At 44.1% G+C, this 6,823-nt stretch overlaps 1 protein-coding gene across 6 annotated transcripts in view; it reads right to left on the bottom strand.

Annotated features, from left to right (window-relative positions):
- The window catches only part of Ppp6r2 (protein phosphatase 6 regulatory subunit 2), a 94,714-nt gene extending 87,897 nt beyond the window's left edge, over nt 1-6,817 (bottom strand). For all 6 annotated transcript variants that reach the window (XM_023702467.1, XM_023702466.1, XM_023702471.1 and 3 more), the window contains exon 1: nt 6,652-6,817. The gene's annotated coding sequence lies outside the window, so the exon portion shown is untranslated. The remainder of the gene's footprint in view (nt 1-6,651) is intronic.
- Between the last annotated feature and the right edge of the window lie 6 nt (nt 6,818-6,823).

Below are 6,823 nucleotides of genomic sequence, written 5' to 3'. Positions count from 1 at the left end.
GGGGCGGGGCTGGCTGGCATGTGGTGCTGAGGGACTGAACCGCGGTCTCTGTGCTTTGCTAAGCTTGTTCTAAGTAGGTGCTTTAGACCACTGAGCCATCTCACCAGCCCAAGGGTCTGAGTTTAATCCCCGGTTTTGCAAAAAAAAATTAGAAGACTCAGTATTATACAACCAACCAAAGACCACAATGACCTTCATAATTCCTTTTATACCCACTTTGATAACTCCTTTTTTCCCCTATATTGACTAACCCAGAATTTGGTTATCACACAGAGATGGAGAACATAGATTATACCATTGACTATACTGTAGTGTAAATTCTCAAGTCTCTGTGCCTCAGTTTCCTTTACTATGACATAGATGCTAACAGTATATACCTCAAAGGATAGTGCAAGTATTAAACAAGAAGACACAGACAGTATCCAATACTGGTCCCCCAAACAGTAATTACCAAAAAAAATGTTAGCAATTGTTGTCATGGGGGTGGGGGCTGGAATTATGGGAGAATGTTGGTCACAGAAGGCTTCCATGAGGAAATCTAGCTTGAGTTTTACTCATTTTAAATTAATGATCACAAATCCCAAGTGAACATTAAATATAGCCTAGCAATCCTACTCAATCACTCTAGGAAGCTAGTTTCCCTCTCTTAAAGACAACTGTGAAGACTGAGGTAAAATCAGAAGCTGTAATCCCAGCATTTGGGAGGCTGAGGCAGGAAGATCTGTGAATCTGAAGCCAACCTGGGATACATAAGTGAGTTCAAAGCCAAGCTGTCTCACAAAAACAAAAAAAGCTCTACATGGTGGCACATACCTGTAATCCCAGCATTCTGGGAAGCTGAGGAAAAAGGATTCCAAACTTGAGCCTAGCCTAGGCAACACTGATTTCAAAATAAAGAAAGAAAACAAAATAACATACGCTATTCAATTCCTGGTACCAAGAGAAAAGAATGGGGTAGCATATGAATGAAACATATATGAGCCAGCTGTGGTACACACACCTGTAATCCCAACACTTAAGAGGCTGAGAAAAAAGGATTACCATGAGCTCAAGTCCAGCATGGGCTACACCGCAAGGTCAAGGCCAAACTGAATTAGTGAGTGAAAACCTATCTCAAAAAAAGAAACATAAATATATTCTAATTTTTAAATGTTTTTTCATCATATTCTATAGGGACTTAAAGTTCAACATATCAATTCTTGATGAAAAATACCTGTTCCATGTTATGCCTAAGATGTTTGATATTCAGACAGATAGTGAGGTCAAGCTTAACAGCCTAGGTTGTATGGTAATAACAATAAGCTTGTCTTCTGGATGGTTAACAACCTAAGTTTGCAGACCAAAATTAGAGAAAAAGGAGGGCCTCAAGGAAAGCCAACATTTTGGCCCTAGCCTTCCAAGGTCAATTAAGACTCAGGACATATGAGAACTTGTACTGTAACATCATGTAACTCGGTAGTATCCCAAATTTTCTGATCAAGGAGATTATGGGGCCAAAGAGGAAAGTGATCGATAATGTAGAGTGTGCCTAAGGAGAGTCACATGGAGAGAAAACATTCTCTCAGGCTTTCACAGAGAGCACACTGGCCAAGCAATGGCCGTGACTCATCCACATGGCTGACACTGACAAAGGTTCTACAATCTGAGGTACAGGATCTCAGGATAAATCCTGAGGGGATTTCACTGACCTTATCAGACCCAAAAGCTACAACTCTTGTTTCATAGGTCCTGCTTCACCTTGGTCTTAACCATCCAGCAGAAAAGTATAAAAACGAAATATAAGAAGTAAAGCCATGGTGTTATTGGAGCTGTAGGGGACTCAGGTCAACAATTTCTGACACTGCCAGTGAAGCAGAAGACCCAATACTATTATGGACCTCTGAACTCTCTTAGAATATTTTGCTGAGTTTACACACCTAAAATATTTAAATGATGGAACTTAACAAAAAAAAAGGGGATACAGATGAATGTCCATTTTGTATCTGTGTATTCAAAATGGTAGGATAGATATATAGTTACATTCTCTTAATAAATAGAGGGATTTGTTGTGATGGTGTTTGTAAATAGGATATCATGTCCGCATCTTGTACAGCAATTAACCACTAGGTTAATTGCTATATGTTAATGCAATGTGTTAATTATTGAAACTGTCCTACCAATTTGGTTTGAAACTGTCTCATTGCTATTTGTTTCTCAATAAAATTATGGGGAAAAAATAAAGATTGATAAAGCTGAAGCATTTATATTTCAGTGGATGCCACTGGAAGATATACTTATTAGTGAAATAAACCAGACCCACATGTGTAAATATCGTAATTGGTAGGATTCTCACTCTAACTATACATGCTGATACCTGTGAGTCAAGCAACTGCAAAAAAAAAGAAAAAAGAAACATATCTGAAAGCCCACAGAAGTCTACACATACATGTTAAACTAATTTATAACAAAGAGGGATTATAGCTCAGCAGCGTAAGTGCCTGCCTGACAAGCACAAGATCCTGAGTCCAATCCCTGGCCAACCCCTGGTACCAAAAATAAATTAAATAAATAATTTATAACAAAGAGGCTGGGATTAGTGGCACACACTTGTAATTCCAGCACTTAAGAGGCTGACAAAGGAGGATCACCATGAGTTCAAGGCCAGTCTGGGCTAGATAGCAAGACCCTGTCAAAATAAATAAATAAATAAATAAAATAAATAAAATATATATATATATATATATATATCTCAAAGGTTCCAATACAATTTAATAGAGAAAATGGTCTTTCCAACAAATGATGCTGTATTAATTATTGTAAGTGTCCTACTAACTTATATTGAAACTGTTTCATTGCTATTCTTTTTTCTCATTAAAATGAATAAAAATTAAGAAAAAAGCCAAATGATGCTGAATTGTGTATCTGTAAGTGGAAACAACAAAAAGTGGAAAAAATGTATCCTGACAACACATCACATCATAATAAAAATTAATGAGCTGGGGATATCACTTAGTGGCACAAGCCCTAGCCTGGCAAGCATTAGGTCCTGAGTTCAAATCCCAGTACAAAAAAAGAAAGAAAAGGCACTGGGGATATAGCTCAGTGGCATAAGTGCCTGCTTGCCAAGAGCAAGGTCCAAGTTTGATCCTAGTACCAAATAAATAAATAGAAAAGATGTCTCAAAGGAACAACAAAAACAAAGAAAACCAGGAAAAAGCACGCCTATATACCCCCTTGCCTCTCCTCCCACTCCCTCACTATATATGTACATATGCACACATATATGACCACATTACAAACGACTTTTTTTTTTTTTTTTTTTTTTTTTTGGCAGAACAGGGGATTGAACTCAGGCCCTTGCACTTGCCAGGGAAGCACTTATTCCACTAAGCCATCTCCCCAGCCCCCTACAAAGGACTTGTAGTCACAATGTATTTCTTAACTCTTTAAACACAAAAAATAATCCAATCAAGCATGGTGGTACACACCTGTAATTCCAGCATTCTGAAAGGCTAAGGCAGAAGGATTGTAAATTCAAACCCAGCATGCACAATCTAGCAACTCAGCGAGTTACTGTTTCAAAATTTTCAAGGGGCTGGGGAGATAGCTCAGCAGTCTAAGTGCCTGTCTGGCCAGTGCAAGAACCCAGGTTCGATCCCTGGTATTGCATGCTGTGCTGGCCATGGGTACTGAGCCAGCCACCAAAACTGGGCATGGTGGCACACACCTACAATCCCAGTACTGGGGAGGCTAAAACAGGAGCGTCACTACGAGTCTGACCTGTGTAGCAAGACCCTGTACCACATAAATAAATAGATAAAAGATTTTTTAAAATTCCTTTTGCTATATTTTATCTCTTTTTTTTTAAAGATTTTTTTTTAAAGCACAAAATTTTCAAAATATTTTGAACTAAGTATGGTGGCACATGCCTCTAATCCCAGCACTCAAGAGGTTCTGGCAGGAGGACTGTCTCAAATTCAAGGTCAGCCTGCAGTATACACTAAGTTCAGGGCAAGCTTGGGCTGTATAAAAATGGTAGTCTAGCCAGACATGGTGGCACATTTCTGTAATCCCAGCACTCAGGAGGCTGAGGCAAGAGGATCACTGCAAGTTCAAGAGTAGCCTGAGCTACAAAGTGAGCTCAAGGCCAGCCTGAACTGCACAGTGAGACTGTCTCAAAACAAACTACCAAGCAAAAAGTGCCTGGGCCTGTATTTCTCTGTAAGGTTTTCCTATAGCATACAGATCTCTCACAGATGTCACAAGCGCCTGACAGAAATCAGCTACTGTTATTAATCAGATTTTTTTTTTTACAGTACTAAGGATCAAACTCAGAACCTTGAGCTTGCCAGGCAGACCCTTATGCTGCTGAAATATATCCTCAACAAGCTATTGCTATTATTATCCAAAAATTTAAAGTAATAAAAGGAAAGGTACATTTAGAGTCAAACTGCTTTGGGTACAAGTCTTTGATCTATTATTTGTAGAATACTCCACCTGTGAAACAGAGAAAATATAGTTCCTACATCCTAGGGTTGATGTGAAGATTAAATGATTCACAAAAAGCATTTAATTCAACAGCACATAATAAATGTTCAATACAATTTGCTCTGTGTGTGTGTGTGTGTGTGTGTGTGTGTGTGCTTTAAGTAGTCATTTCCAAGGTTCTAAACATTATCCTCCTGCTTAAAGTTGTACACCTGCAGCCTGACTTCTTCCGCGGGCTCTAAATTCTTCTACAAGACACTTTTTCCCTAACAACCCTTGGACTTCTCAGACTTCTACTTTCAGCCAAAAGAAAACCTTGCTTTCTCCTGCCAGCATAGAACTCCTTCCATGCCTTTTTCCACAGCAATCCAATCTCCTATTTCAGTAAATTGTCACTGTCCATCTATTTCATCAAAAAGCCCAGAAATCAAGCCAGGTATGGTGGTGCACTTAGGTAATCCCAACACTTGGGAGGCTGAGGCAAAAGAATCACTTCATGTTCAAGGCCAGCCTGGGAGACATAATGAGTTCAAGACCAGCCTGAACTACATAGCAAGACTCTGTTTCAAAACAAACCAACAAAAATCCTAGAAATCAGGATTGGAGATATAGCTGGGTAGTAGTTACTCAGCACTGAAAGGGTAGGAATTCAATCCCCAGCATCACAAAGAAGGAAAAAGAAAACTGGCAGGTAGAGGGGGGGTAAGAAAAGGTGAACAGATGAATACAGTCAATGATGGGGCATTGAGAAGCCATGAGCATGTAGGGGAGAAGGGGAGAGGTGGAGTGTAAGAATAGCAGACAGGACAATGGCACAGGAACAAGATGAGTAGGGAGAAGAGTGATGGGAGGGGCTTTGTATTGAGAGCAGGGCTAGCTGGTGGCAACAGCAAGTTATCAGCAAACTGGAAGTAATAATTGAATGACAGACTGAAAGGATGCAAAGCAGCAGGTAGAGGGACCATAAAAACAGCATCACTGGCATGATGGCACATGCCTATAAACCCAGCACTTGAGGCTGAAGGCTGGAGGATTGTTGCAAGTTCAAGACCAGCCTGGGCTACAAAGTGAGCTCAAGGCCAGCCTAAACTGCATAGTGAGACCCTGTCTCAAAAAGACAAAAAAAAAAAAAGTGTATAACACTAAAGTGAGGGTGGGGAACCTTACAGGAGGCAAGCACTGACATGGGAGGGTGGGGTCAGCTCCACCCTGACACTGACAGGAAAGAGTGGAGGGACCTTGCCAGACATGGAGCAGACACTTAGGCTAGTCACTAAGGGGGAGGCCACTGAAAGGCTGGCAGGCACTGAGAGCAGGACACTGACAGAGACCACTGTCAAGCATGGCGAAACTGCTGACAGCCAGTCCTGGGGGGTGCAGCCCATCCCAGGGAAGTGGTCATGTCAGAGGGGGCTTGGCAGGTGGAGAGAGGTGGAAGGCAACACTGAGAAACAGGATGCTGAGTGACAAGAGACTGATGGGAGGTAGACAGGGCGAAGCCAATCCTAAAGGGCAGTGGTAGCAAACCAGGTGCACATGCCAGAGTGTTATCCCTGAAAGCTGAAAGGGTTCGTGGTGCACGGGGAGGCTAAGGGTTGTATGACCAGGGCACTGACTGGGGGTAGAGGTGATGGTGTGGGGGACCGTGGCTCACAGGGTGCTGGCAGGCGAGCTGTGTGACACACAGGAAAGAAACGCTGACTGAAAGGGCTCTACCAGGGACACTGACAGGGGCACTACTGACAGGGCGCTCCACCCGACAGGAACACTGACAGTGGAGCTGACAGGAGCATCACTGAGGGGCACTGGCTGACAGGGGCAACGACTGACGGGCGCTGACAGGGTGCGGACTGACAGGCACTGACTGACGGGCGCTGAGGGGCTCTGGCTGACAGGGGCGGCACTCACTGACAGCGCTGACAGGGCTCTGGCTGACAGGAATAGTGACGGGGGTGGACAGGGTTCTGACTGACAGGAACAGCGACGAGGTGTGCTGACAGGGTCGCTGGCTGGTGGTGGCGCGCCCAACAGTACACTGACAAGGGGCGCTGACCGACAGGCGTGGAAGGACGGCGGAGCGGACATACGGGCGAGCTGACTGATCGACCGACCCGGAGCAAACAGGCGGAGGGTGTCCCTCACCGCTCAAGGCCACGGGAGCAGCCCGCAGACAGCCGCACTCACCTGCCCCGCGGGCCGGGGGTCGCGGCGGCTCCTCGGAGGCCTGCGTGGAGGCCAGGGCGCTGGCAAAGGCGAAGCCCGGGCGGCCTGGAGCGGGCCGCACGCACATGGGCCCGGCCCAGGGCGAGGCGCCTTCCAACGCGGGTGCGGCCGGCCGGCGGCTCGCTCCGAACCG

This window comes from Octodon degus, unplaced genomic scaffold (genome assembly GCF_000260255.1).
Source record: "Octodon degus isolate 3935 unplaced genomic scaffold, OctDeg1.0 scaffold00153, whole genome shotgun sequence".
Taxonomy (NCBI): domain Eukaryota; kingdom Metazoa; phylum Chordata; class Mammalia; order Rodentia; family Octodontidae; genus Octodon; species Octodon degus.
The sequence above is the reverse complement of the archived record's forward strand: the minus strand, read 5'-3'. Positions and strand labels throughout refer to the sequence as shown.